This window comes from Gorilla gorilla, chromosome 4, assembly GCF_029281585.2.
Source record: "Gorilla gorilla gorilla isolate KB3781 chromosome 4, NHGRI_mGorGor1-v2.1_pri, whole genome shotgun sequence".
NCBI lineage: Eukaryota > Metazoa > Chordata > Mammalia > Primates > Hominidae > Gorilla > Gorilla gorilla.
In genome coordinates this window covers 47,425,368-47,438,576 of record NC_073228.2, presented here as the reverse complement: position 1 = coordinate 47,438,576, position 13,209 = coordinate 47,425,368, and the positions used below count along the sequence as shown (strand labels likewise).

Below are 13,209 nucleotides of genomic sequence, written 5' to 3'. Positions count from 1 at the left end.
GATGGTCTCGAACTCCTGACCTTGTGACCTGCCTGCCTCGGCCTACCAAAGTGCTGGGATTACAGGTGTGAGCCACCGCACCCAGCCTCTTTTCTTTTTTCAAATAGAGACTGTCCCACTCTGTTGACCAGGGTGGAGTGCATGGTGTGATCACAACTCACTGTAGCCTTCAACTTCTGGGCTCAAAAAATCCTCCTGCTTCATCCTCCTGAGTAGCTGAAACCACAGGTGTATGCCACCACATCCAGCTAATTTTCAAATTACTTTTTGCAGAGACAGGGCCCTCACTATGTTGCCCAGGGTGGTCTCAAACTCCTGGGCTCAAGGTATCCTCTAGCCTCAGCCTCCGAAAGTGCTGGGATTACATGTGTGCCACTGCACTCCGGACTGGGTGACACAGTGAGGCTCTGTCTCAAAAATAAAATAAATAAAATCAGTCAAATTAGCCAGGCGTGGCAGCATGCGCCTGTAGTCCCAATTACTTGGGAGGCTGAGGCAGGAGAATTACTTGAACCTGGGAGGCAGAGGTTGCAGCGAGCCGAGATCGCACCATTGCAACTCCAGCCTGGATGACAGAATGAGACTGTCTTAAAAAAAAAAAAAAAAAAAAAATCAGTCAAGTGCAATAGTGAGAAGTGGGGGAAAGAAAGAGTCCAACTATTTTTTTTTTTTAATCAAGTGCTTATATGTTTTGGGGAAGAAAAAAAAAACAAAAAACGTTGGGATCCAGGTGCCTTGGCCTGTAATCCCCATATTTGAGAGGCCAAGAGGACTGCTTGAGCCCAGGAGTTCAAGACCAGCCTGGGCAACAAAACAAGACCCTGTCTCTTCCAAAAAAAAATTTAAAATTAACTGGGCGTGGTGGCGGTGTGGGCCTGTGGTCCCAGCTACTAGGGATGCTGTGGTGGAAGGATCGCTTGAGAGCACCACTACACTTTAGCCTGGGCTACAGAACAAGACTCTGTCTCAATTACAAAAAAAAAAAGGCTGGGCGCAGTGGCTCACGCCTGTAATCCCAGCACTTTGGGAGACCGAGGCAGGTGGATCACCTGAGGTCAGGAGACCAGCCTGACCAACATGGAGAAACCCCGTCTCTACTAATACAAAATTAGCTGGGCATGGTGGTGCATGCCTGTAATCCCAGCTACTTGGGAGGCTGAGGCAAGAGAATCTTGCCCAGGGGGCAGAGGTTGCGGTGAGCCGAGATTGCGCGACTGCACTCCAGCCTGGGCAACATGAGCAAAACTCTGTCTCAACAAAATAAAAAGGGCCAGACACAGTGGTTCGCGCCTGTAATCCCAGCACTTTGAGAGGCTGAGGCAACCTGAGGTCAGGAGTTCGAGACCAGCCTAGCCAACATGGTGAAACCCTTTCTCTACTAAAAATACAAAAATTAGCTGGGCGTGGTGGTGGACACCTATAATCCCAGCTTCTTGCGAGGCTGAGGCAAGAGAATTGCTTGAACCTGGGAGGCGGAGGTTGCAGTGAGCCAAGATCGTGCCACTGCACTCCACCCTGGGTGAAAGAGTGAGACTCAGTCTCAAAAGAAAAAAAAAAAAAAAAAAAAGTTGAACGACTTAATGGGCACCAGAATGCTTTTGTCCAAATTGTGCTTGTATTACAAGCAATATAGCCTCAAAGAACAAAGCTTCAACTGAGAGCTGGAGAAGAATTCATTTACCAGAATACTTCATTTCTTTCTTTTTATTTTGAGACAGAGTCTCGCTCTGTCGCCCAGGCTGGAGAGCAGTGATGCGATCTCGGCTAACTGCAACCTCCACCTCCCAGGTTCAAGCCATTCGCCTGCCTCAGCCTCCCAAGTAGCTGGGATTACAGATGACTGCCACCACACCCAGGTAATTTTTTGTATTTTTAGTAGAAATGGGATTTCACTATGTTGGCTAGGCTGGTCTTGAACTCCTGACCTCAGGTGATCCACCCGCCTTGGCCTCCCAAAGTGCTGGGATTATAAGCATCAGCCACCACTCCTGGCCCCACTTCATTTCTTTAGAAGTAAAATGCTGGCCGGGCACGGTGGCTCACGACTGTAACCCCAGCATTTTGGGAGGCCGAGGTGGCCAGATCATGAGATCAGGAGATCGAGACCATCCTGGTTAACACGATGAAACAGTCTCTACTAAAAATACAAAAAATTAGCCAGGCATGGTGGTGGACGCCTGTAGTCCCAGCTACACAGGAGGCTGAGGCAGGAGAATGGCATGAACCCGGGAGGTGGAGCTTGTGGTGAGCAGAGATCACGCCACTGCACTCCAGCCTGGGCAATGGAGAGAGACTCCGTCAAAAAAAAAAAAAAAAAGAAGTAAAATGCTATCTGCAAAGAGATCATCATATCCTTGTTTTAGGAAAACTCTTTGGGCAATATATTCCACAGGTCTGAAAGATAAACCTTTATTGCCAAGGAGCGCTCTCAGCCAACTACAGTACTTGTAAAATTCAAGAATGTATAACTGTATGCCAGCCAGTACTAACAGGTCATTCACTCTTTAGAGTTGCAGTAAATAGCAATGCTCAAATGCCCAGCTAGTTTTCTGTATTTAAAATTTTTTGTATTAAATCTTAAAAAATATTTTTAAAAATACATTTTACTAGGTTCTTATTTCAACACAAACTGAACTCATCAGCTGTAGCAGTATGTTGAAAAACAACTGTTGCCACTCAGCTGATATTAACAGCTCAGAACTGTTTTCTATGTCTAAATTTCAGGTTAACGATCTCAGCCAAAATCTATCTTCTCATACCTATTCTCAAAGGAATGGTCTTACAAAACTAATAATCTGGTCGAGTGCGGTGGCTCACACCTGTAATCCCAGCACTTTGGAAGGCAGAGGCAGGCGGATCACCTAATGTCAAGAGTTGGAGACCAGCCTGACCAACATGGTGAAACCCCGTCTCTACTAAAAAATACAAAATTAGCTGGGCATGGTGGGGCATTCCTGTAATCCCAGCTACTTGGGAGGCTGAGGCATGAGAATCACTTGAATTCGGGAGGCGGAGGTTGCAGTGAGACAAGATAGCACCGTTGCAGTGAGACAAGATAGCACCATTGCACTCCAGCCTGGGCAATAAGAGCTAAACTCCGTCTCAAAAACAAACAAACAAACAAAAAAAATTCCTGCTTTTTCTTTGCCTAAATTTTTATCAAATATTTTGAACAGGAGCCACATGTATTTCTACACTACAAGAAAAGCATAAGTTCAGAAATAAGTAATCATACCCCCTAGTCAAACTTAACTATAGGAAGGAAGGACAGGACAGGACCGGAAAGGAGGGGAAAAAAGAAATTAGCTGGGTATACTCAAGAGGCTGAGGCAGGAGGATGGCTTGAGCCCAGGAATTTGAGGCTGCAGTGTACTATGACAGCCTGGGCATCATAGCAATGTCTTTGAAAAAAAAAAGGATGGCCGGGCGCGGTGGCTCACGCCTGTAATCCCAGCACTTTGGGAGGCCGAGGCGGGAGGATCACGAGGTCAGGAGATCGGTACCATCCTGGCTAACATGGTGAAACCCCATCTCTGCTAAAAATACAAAAAAAAATTAGCCGGGCGTGGTGGCGGGTACCTGTAGTCCCAGCCACTGCACTCTAGCCTGGGCGACAGAGCAAGACTCCATCTCAAAAAAAAAAAGGAAAAGGAAAAAGAAAAAAGAACACACCTCACCAATTTTGAAATGTGAACAAACAGCAAATAAAGCAATAGTTTTTTGGAACTCATCACTTTGCATTGAATTAGGCATGGAACAAACACTAAGCATTTGTTAAGAGAACGATGCTCTGGATTTAAATTATATATCCTGTATTCTAAGATCCTCATTACTCAATTGATAGGCAAGCCTGGACCTGGGGGGAGTGGACTAATCAGAAACACAACCCTCCATTCCTTCCCTTTGGCTGACTTATACAAATATAAGAATAAAATTTAACTGACAAAGGATAACAGCATTTATAAGTAAGATTGTTATGCTGGAGATATGTTAACTTAAGTCCTTTGGATTAAAGGCTAAAACTCAATTTTACCTTCATGAATTGATTAGAGAGAAAATTACCAGGTCCTTTGCTCCTTTCTAAGAGAACTGTGGTGGCTACCTGGTAGAAAACAATTCTTAAGTCACACAACCTCAAAAGTTAAAAGTGCTGGCTTTTGAAGAGGTTGTTTGAAATGCTTTGGAAAAATGCACAACAGTTTAAGTAGTAAATAATATTAAGCCATTACAAATCAGGACAAATATTAACAGACCTTCCATACAACTTCTATGTATCTCTTCAATATGCCCTTTGCCTACAGCACTCTGGGCACAAAAATCTGGGGAAAACTAAGATCTGTTTATTGGAGCTTTTTACCTTCTACCCAGAAAAGTTAGTTCGTGTTTAATTCTGCCATTACACAGTACTTAAGACATTCAAAGCAACTGCAGTGATACAACTCTATGCTAACTTTTTTTTAAATCAGTAAACTTAACCCACAACTCACAATATTTTAATCAGGAGCTCTGGAAGTAAGGGTATTTTTCTGTTTTTTTTCCATACCCTCTGAGGTTGAAATTTTTTTGCTCTTTTACTCTGAATAATACCTAAACCCTCTCTAGGGAGAGAAATATTTTATTCTTAAATGACATTATTAACGCATTTTTCTACAGATATTAAAGTACTAGAGCTATGCTGTTTCCTGCTTACCAGGAAATTAAAATCCCTTTTATGTAGTTTGATTTTTTATAGCGCTTTCACATATATTCACTTGAACGTGTACACGACACAAACATATAACAAATTTAGACTTATCAGGCATACAAGATGACCCTCAGCCTGAACTTATTCAAACTTAACTTACTCGATTTCACATCGTCTTGATGCTAACAAAATTAAGCATGAGCATAATGAAATCGGTATCACTGCCAGTTCTCAACGAACAAAAAGAAAACCAAATTCGCCCATTTAGCAAAGGAAAAGTACTCCCAATCAGACAATCGCAAAAAAAAAGAACAAAATCTAAACCATACATTCACGTACATCTTTTCAACTCAGAGCTCCAAACGCAGCCGCCAACCACACAACTGCCCACAATCACAGCGGTAGCGCCTACTCTTAATTTTGAAGCTAGAGACTTAAGGAAACACACACACACACACACACACACACACACACACACACACACACACACACACACACACACACACACACACACACACACACACACACACACAAACAGTTCTCAAGTTTGACGAAGTGGGGGAAAAGTCATTTTTAAGTAAAGACAACGAGTTAATCAGGAGGCGATGAGCCCAGTCCTTCCGCCCCGCTTTCCCGCTTCCAGCCCTCGAACGAACCCTCCTCTAACCCCCGGGAGGCAGGAGTTCCAGCGGGGAGATGCGGAAAGCCTCAGACGAGCCCGCACGCCGCCGGAGACGCAGGGACCCAGGTCGGGAGACAAAGAGCAGCCCGCGAAGAGCCCGGGCGGCGAGGGGCGGCCCGGCTCCGCCCTGCGCCCCTAACCGCCCGGGTAGTTGTCGGCACCGCCGCGGCGCCGCCGAGTGCGCGCCGCTTCTGCCCGGGCTCCCCGACCGTCCCCCGACACCTCCGCGGCCCAGGACACCCCCGAGCCGTTTCCCTCCCGATTTGGGAGCCGCGCGCCTGGGGACAAAGAGGGAGGGTGCGCCGGGGACAGTGGCAGGACGCGGGCCGGCGACGCCCCTCCGGACTCAGCGGGAACCCCTCGGCGGCGCCCCCCTCCTCCTCCCGCTCCGGCCGCGCTCCTCCCCGGACCTCCGGAGGTTCTCCTCGGCCCCTCCCCAGGCTCCCCAAGAGTTCTCCCGCCTCCCCCTGGGACCCCGCCCCTGGCCCGCTTCTCCTCAGCCGGCCCTGCGGCCGCCCCTCACCCGGCGGCGGGTTCCCCCGGAGCCGCCTCCTCCGCCGGGCCTCGGCCCGTCCCGCCGGTCGCGGCCTCATGTGCCCAGCGTCGCCATCGCCTTCACCCTCGCCTCTCCTCCACCTCCTCCGCCGCTGCCGCCTTCGCCTCAGTCTCCAGCCGAGGCAGAAGCCGCTCCCGCCGCTGCCGCCGCCGCCTCCCGCTCCCGCCGCCGCGACCCGCGGGAAGGCGCCTGCGCACTGCGCGCTGCGGTGGGGGCGGGGGCGTCCCGCCGCGGCCCGGGAGTGGGGGGCGCGCGGCACGTGGCGCTCGAGTGGGAGGGGGCGCCCCAGAACGCGCGGGAAGCGACGCCAGCGCCAACTTTCCGCGGTCGAGTCCTCGCCGCGCTCTCGGATAGTCCGGGACGGGGCGGAGGCGCGACGCGCGTGGGAGTCACCCGCGTGGAGTCTGGACCCCGGGTGGGCGCAGACTTCGCTCCGGACAGTTCATTCCTCCAAGCTGATTTTCGGGCGAGAGTCCCCCGCCAGCCGCGCCTCAGTTTGAGCGGGCCGCTAACGGCGCCGTGGGTTCTCGCCTTACCTGGGTATCCTGGGTTGGTTTAGCGGGCCCAGAGTTGTCTTCTGCGCGCTCCGCCGAGGCCTTGGTCCATTGTAGCACGGGATGCTAATGTCTCCTCCTAGGTTCTGCTCTACAATTCCTCGAGGATCTGGCGGGCCCTGCGTGGATCTAGCTAGAGTCGGGGCTCTTAGCAGTGCTCTAGATACTTTTCAGGTCCTGAACTTCTCCGATTAGCAAGACCCTAATAGGCTATTTCCTCTTAACTCTTTGCATCCCAGCAGGATCCCATTCAGAGGACTTGGGAAAAATTTTCATGCATAGGAATCCCCAGTTTTAAAATGCCCAGTAGGAAACCGAAAATTCTCCAAATGCTTTAAGTAGAGTGAGACTTTGGGTAATAAAGGAAGGCTCAGTAAAGAGATGGGCGACCTCTGGAATTATCTCATCTGAGCATCAGAATGCCGATGGATAGGCTTTTATTATTTTGCCCTTTTGACGAGAGGGGAAATTAAGCGCTAACAAGTGAGGTTACTTGCTGCAAGTCAAACTCCCCCACCCAAAGCCAAGCCCTAAGGGGTAGCCCCAGAGTGGAAATCTTGAAGGCTAGGCATCTAATGCACTGACCAGTTTTGTGTGGCCAGTATGTTTTCCAAAAATATGAATTAGTTACCAAAATATTAAAATCCAGATTTCTGGCCTCCCTAAAAAGTCAAAACCTGCTTACTTTGAGCTTCTCTTTTTACATGGCAGCTCCTCTTGAGTCACCTTGTCGGGGTAGGCAGTGTCCCCACTCAGCTGCTTAAATCATTTCATGACCTGCTTGGCCTCGGAGCATTTAAGTACTTCTCCCTGTGATTGCTGTAGTCTGTCCCCACGCCTTATCACATTGCCTCTCTACAGATGTATTTAAAATGACAAGTGTGGGATGGGCGCGGTGGCTCACGCCTGTAATTCCAGCACTTTGGGAGGCCTAGGCAGGCGGATTGCTTGAGCCCTGGGGTTCCAGACCAGCCTGGACAATATGGCAAAACCCCCATCTCTACAAAAAATACAAAAATTAGCCGGGTGTGGTGACGCGCACCTGTGATCCTAGCTACTCCAAGCATGAGGTGGGAGGATCGCTTGAGCCCGGGAGGTCAAGGCTGCCGTAAGCTGAGATCGCGCCACTGCACTCCAGCCTGAGCGACAGAGTGAGACCTTATCTCAAAAAAATAAGTGAAAAAAATAAAATGACCAGGGTGAAAACTCTGAAAATACCTGGAAATAACAAATAACATGTAACTAAAATAACACAGGAAACAACATCATTGTACCTGTTGAATAAAATATTAAAATTCTCACAGCCTGCAACTGTAAACTAGTACAAATAACTTTTTTTGTTTTGTTTTGTTTTGTTTTGTTTTGTTTTGAGACGGAGTCTCGCTCTGTCGCCCAGGCTGGAGTGCAGTGGCGCCATCTAGGCTCACTGCAAGCTCCACCTCCCCGGTTCAAGCAATTCTCCTGCCTCAGCCTCCCGAGTAGCTGGGACTACAGGCGCACGCAACCACGCCCAACTAATTTTTGTATTTTTAGTAGAGACAGGGTTTCACCATGTTGGCCAGGATGGTCTCGATCTCCTGACCTTGTGATCCGCCTGCCTCGGCCTCCCAAAGCGCTGGGATTACAGGCATGAGCCACTGTGCCCGGCCTAAATCACTTTGTTGTTGTTTTTGCAACAGAGTCTCACTCTGTCGCCCAGGCTGGAGTGCAGTGGGGTGATCTTGGCTCACTGCGATGTCCGCCTCCCAGGTTCAAAAGATTCTACCTCAGCCTCCGGAGTAGCTGGGAATACAGGTGCCCGCCACCATGCCTGGCTAATTTTTGTATTTTTAGTAGAAACGGGGTTTCACCATGTTGGCCAGGCTGGTCTCAAATCCTGACCTCAAGTGATCTGCCCGCCTTGGCCTCCCAAAGAGCTGGGATTACAGACATGAGCCACTGTGCCCAGCGGACTTTGCAAAACTGGCAATATCTACTGTTGACGCTCAGAAAATGATTTCCCAGGGTGTGGTGGCTGTATGTAGTCCCAGCTACTCAGGAAACTGCAGTGGGCTATGATTATGCCACTACACTCCAGCCTGGAAGACAGAGCGAGACCCCATCTCTTTACAAAAGAAAGAAAGAAAACAATATCCCAAAGTATGGAGCTTTGGCGTGCTGAGTGCTTTGAACTAAAGGAGACTGGAAGGCCTCAGAAGCAAAGTCTCTCTCTGACCTTCTCCTGCCCTCCTGTCTCCCGCCCCTTTCTCCCCTGAAGCGAGTCATAGAAATAAAAATTCCTCTTCCCCAAGGCGGGTCATAGAAACTAGAACCCCTCTCCCCCAAAGCAAGCCATAAAACCAGAAAGGTCACTCTCCCCCTTCTCTCTTCCCCCTTGAAGACCCTCATTCCAGAGGAACCAGGAAGGAATACCCTGGAGGAAGGAATGTTACACTGGGAAGCCAAGAAGAATTTGAACCGACAAGCCTTGTTGGGTTCCCCGCTCAGTCTGTTAAATTAGATCATACCCCTTTTGTCTGATCACATTCTGCTTGTCCATTCTGCATTGAACCTAAGCATAAAAACAATTGTCCTAGGGTATTGAGGGTTTGTGTGTGTGTGTGTGTGTGTGTGTGTGTGTGTGTGTGAGAGAGAGAGAGAGAGAGACAGGGTCTCTCTCCATCACCCAGGCTGGAGTGCAGTGGCGTGATCTCGGCTCACTGCAACCTCCGCCTCCCAGGTTCAACTAATTCTCATGCCTCAGCCTCCCAAGCAGCTGGGACTACAGGCGCACACCACCACGCCCAGCTAATTTTTTTTGTATTTTTAGTAGAGACTGATTTTCACTATGTTGGTGAGGCTGGTCTTGAACTCCTGACCTCGTGATCCACCCGCCTAGGCCTCCCAAAGTGCTGGGATTACAGGTGTGAGCCACCGCACTCGGCCCTTTGAGGTCTTAATTTCCGAAGGCTCTTGTGTTACATAAAACTTTGGTTAAATAACTTGGTTATGCCCTTCTCTTGTTAATCTGGGTTTTGTTATAGGAGTGTCAGCTGTGATCCTTATGATGGACGAGGAAAGGTGTCACACCTTTCCGCCACTACACTACTAAAGCTGAACCTATGAATACACTATGCCTTTGGAATTCCATGGCAATTCCACAAAAATGTGTACAAATGTTCACCAAAATACTTGTACTAGAGTATTCATAGCAGCACTATTTATAATAAGTCAAAAAACTAGAAACTACCCAAAATGCCTGTCAACCGTAGAATGGCTAGATAAATTGTGTTACGTACATTATGCTGCAATGAAAATGAACAATCTACATTTACACATAAGATGGATCTCACAAAAGTTTCCATTTACAAAAACTTCAAAAACAGACAAAACTGGCCAGGTGCTGTGGCTCACGCCTGTTATCCCAGCGTTTAGGGAGGCCAAGGTGGGCGGATCACTTGAGCTCAGTAGTTCAAGACCAGCCTTAGCAACATGGCAAAACCTTACCTCTACAAAAAATACAAAAATTAGCCAGGCATGGTGGCACGTGCCTGGAGTCTCAGCTACTCCAGAGGCTGAGGTGGTGAGGTGGGAAGATCACTTGAGCTGGGGAAGTTGAGGCTGCAGTGAGCTGTGATTGCGCCACTGAACCACTGCACCACTGCACTCCAGCCTGGGTTACAGAGCAAGACCGCGTTTAAAAAAAAACAAAACAACAACAACAACAACAACAACAAAACAAGCAAAACTAATCCATGCCGTTAGAAGTAGGGACAGTTGGCCAGGCGCAGTGGCTCACGCCTGTAATCCCAGCACTCTGGGAGGCCGAGGTGAGCAGATCACCTAAGGTCAGGAGTTCAAGACCAGCCTGGCTAACATGGTGAAAACCCATTTCTACTAAAAATACAAAAAATTAGATGGGCGTGGTGGCACATGCCTGTAATCCCAGCTACTCAGGAGGCTGAGGCAGGAGAATTGCTTGAACCCGGGAGGCAGAGGTTGCAGTGAGCTGAGATCGTGCCATTGCACTCCAGCTTGGGGCAACAAGAGCAAAACTCAAAAAAAAAAAAAAAAAAGAAGAAGTAGTAAGGTGCAGTGGCTCACGCCTGTAATCCCAGCACTAAACCCCGTCTCTACTAAAAATACAAAAATTAACTGGGCGTGGTGGCGCATGCCTGTAATCCCAGCTACTCCGGAGGCTGAGACGAGAATTGCTTGAACCAGGGAGCTGGAGGTTACAGTGAGTGGAGATTGTGCCACTGCACTCCAGCCTGGGTATAGAGCAAGGCTCCGTCTCAAAAAAAGAAGAAGTAAGGCCAGTGGGCTGGGCACAGTGGCTCACGCCTATGATCCCAGCACTTTGGGAGGGTGAGGCAGGTGGATCACCTGAGGTCAGAAGTTTGAGACCAGCCTGGCTAACGTGGTGAAACCCCATTTCTACTAAAAATACAAAAAATTAGCTGGGCGTGGTGGTGTGAGCCTGTAATCCCTGCTACTTGGGAGGCTGAGTTGGAGGTTGCAGTGAGCCGAGATTGCGCCACTGCACTCCAGCCTGGGGACAGAGCAAGACTTGGTCTCAAAAAAAAAATTAGAAGTAAGGATAGTGGGCTGGGCGCAGTGCCTCACACCTGTAATCCCAGCATTTTGGGAGGATGAGGCAGGTGGATCACCTGAGGTCAGGAGTTCGAGACCAGCCTGACCAATATGGTGAAACTCTGTCTCTACTAAAAATACAAAAATTAGCTGGGTGTGGTGGCATGCGCCTGTGAGAACTGCTTGAACCCAGGAGGCAGAGGTTGCAGTGAGCCAAGCTCCCGCCACTGCACTCCAGCCTGGGTGACAGAGTAAGACTCTGTCTCAAAAAAAAAAAAAAAAAAAGAAAGAAGGAAGGATAGCGGTTACTTGGCAGGCAGGATAGTTACTGGAAAGGAGCATGAGGGGTTTTGGGGGGGCTGGCCTTGTTCTGTTGAAACTGCCTTTGCAAAAATCATGACAGTGAGAAAAATCTGACACAGGCTGGGGATGGTGGCTCATGCCTGTAATCTCAAGCATTTTGGGAGGCTGAGGTGGTGGATCACCTAAGGTCAGGAGTTCGAGACCAGCCTGGACAACATGGTGAAACCCCGTCTCTACTAAAAATACAAAAAAACCCCAGGTGCGGTGGCTTACGCCTGTAATCCCAGCACTTTGGGAGGCTGAGGCAGGTGGATCACCTGAAGTCAGGAGTTCGAGACCAGCCTGGCCAACATGGTGAAACCCCATCTCTACTAAAAATACAAAAAATTAGCTGGGCGTGGTGGCGGGTGCCTGTAATCTCAGCTACTCGGGAGGCTGAGGCAGGAGAATTGCTTGAACCCAGGAGGTGGAGGTTGCAGTGAGCCAAGATTGCGCCATTGCACTCCAGCCTGGGTGACACAGCAAGACTCTGTCTTAAATAAATAAATACATAAATAAAATAAAATAAAATAAAATAAAATAAAATAAAATACAAAAGAAGTAGCCGGGAGTGGTTGCACATGCCTGCAATCCCAGCTACTTGGCACGAGAATCGCTTGAACCCAGGAGGCGGAGGTTGCAGTGAGCAAAGATCTCACCACTGCACTCTAGCCTGGGCAACAGAGAGAGACTGTCTCAAAAAACAACAACAAAAAGAAAAATCTGACACAGGAAAATTACAACAGTGAAAGAGATCTGACCTAACCGACTCCATCTTACTTTTAACCTCCAAGCTGCCCTTGTTCATTCCTGGGAATAGGCTGAGTTCTCCATGGGAGGAATTGACTTTATAATTTAATTTGGAAACAAAGATGATAAGAGTCCCTTCCCAAAATAAATCCCTTCTGCCTGGGGACCAGACTGCCTTTGTAGAACTAGCAAATCAGCTATAAGATTAGAAATTAGGGGCCAGGCCGGTGGCTCACACCTGTAATCGGAGCACTTTGGGAGGCCGAGGCAGGCAGATCACCTGAGGTCAGGAGTTCAAGACCAGCCTGACCAACATGGAGAAACCCTGCCTCTACTGAAAATACAAAAAAAATTAGCTGGGCATGGTGGCGCATGCCTATAATCCCAGCTACCCGGGAGGCTGAGGCAGGAGAATCAATTGAACCCGGGAGGCAGAGGTTGCGGTGAGCCGAGACTGCACCGTTGCACTCCAGCCTGGGCAACAAGAGTGAAACTCCATCTCAAAACAAAACAAAAAAAAAATGAGAAATTAGGGCTCAGGAGTCATGCAGCCAGAGGCCATAAGATTCCTAACCTCAGCCGGGCACGGTGGCTCACGCCTGTAATCCCAGAAGTTTGGGAGGCTGAGGCGGGTGGATCACGAGGTCAGGAGATCGAGACCATCCTGGCTAACACGGTGAAACTCCGTCTCTGCTAAAAATACAAAAAATTAGCCGGGCATGGTGGCGGGTGCCTGTGGTCCCAGCTACTCGGTAGGCTGAGGCAGGAGAATGGCGTGAACCCGGGAGGTGGAGCTTGCAGTGAGCCAAGATGGCGCCACTGCACTCCGGCCTGGGTGACAGAGTGAGACTCTGTCTCAAAAAAAAAAAAAAAAAAAGATTCCTAACCTCTCCAATTGCTCCTTTGCTCCTATGGATGACATTACTATTATAAAACCCGATATTGGCCAGCATGGTGGCTCACGACTGTAATCCCAACGCTTTGAGAGGGTAGGGTGAGTGGAGCACATGGGCCCAGGAGTTCGAGACCAGCTTGGGCAATATGGTGAAACCCTGTTTTTACTAAAAAA

The 13,209-nt window shown here is 48.9% G+C and overlaps 1 protein-coding gene across 5 annotated transcripts in view; it reads right to left on the bottom strand.

Annotated features, from left to right (window-relative positions):
- GJC1 (gap junction protein gamma 1) overlaps nucleotides 1–6,678 on the bottom strand; it is a 32,391-nt gene extending 25,713 nt beyond the window's left edge. For 2 of the 5 annotated variants that reach the window (XM_031011626.2, XM_063706348.1), the window contains exon 1: nucleotides 5,341–5,528. The gene's annotated coding sequence lies outside the window, so the exon portion shown is untranslated. Of the gene's footprint in view, nucleotides 1–5,340; nucleotides 5,529–5,889; nucleotides 6,012–6,458 lie in introns of those variants that run through there. The other 3 variants (XM_019028563.3, XM_019028564.3, XM_055387905.1) reach the window with 3 other exon arrangements.
- Between the last annotated feature and the right edge of the window lie 6,531 nt (nucleotides 6,679–13,209).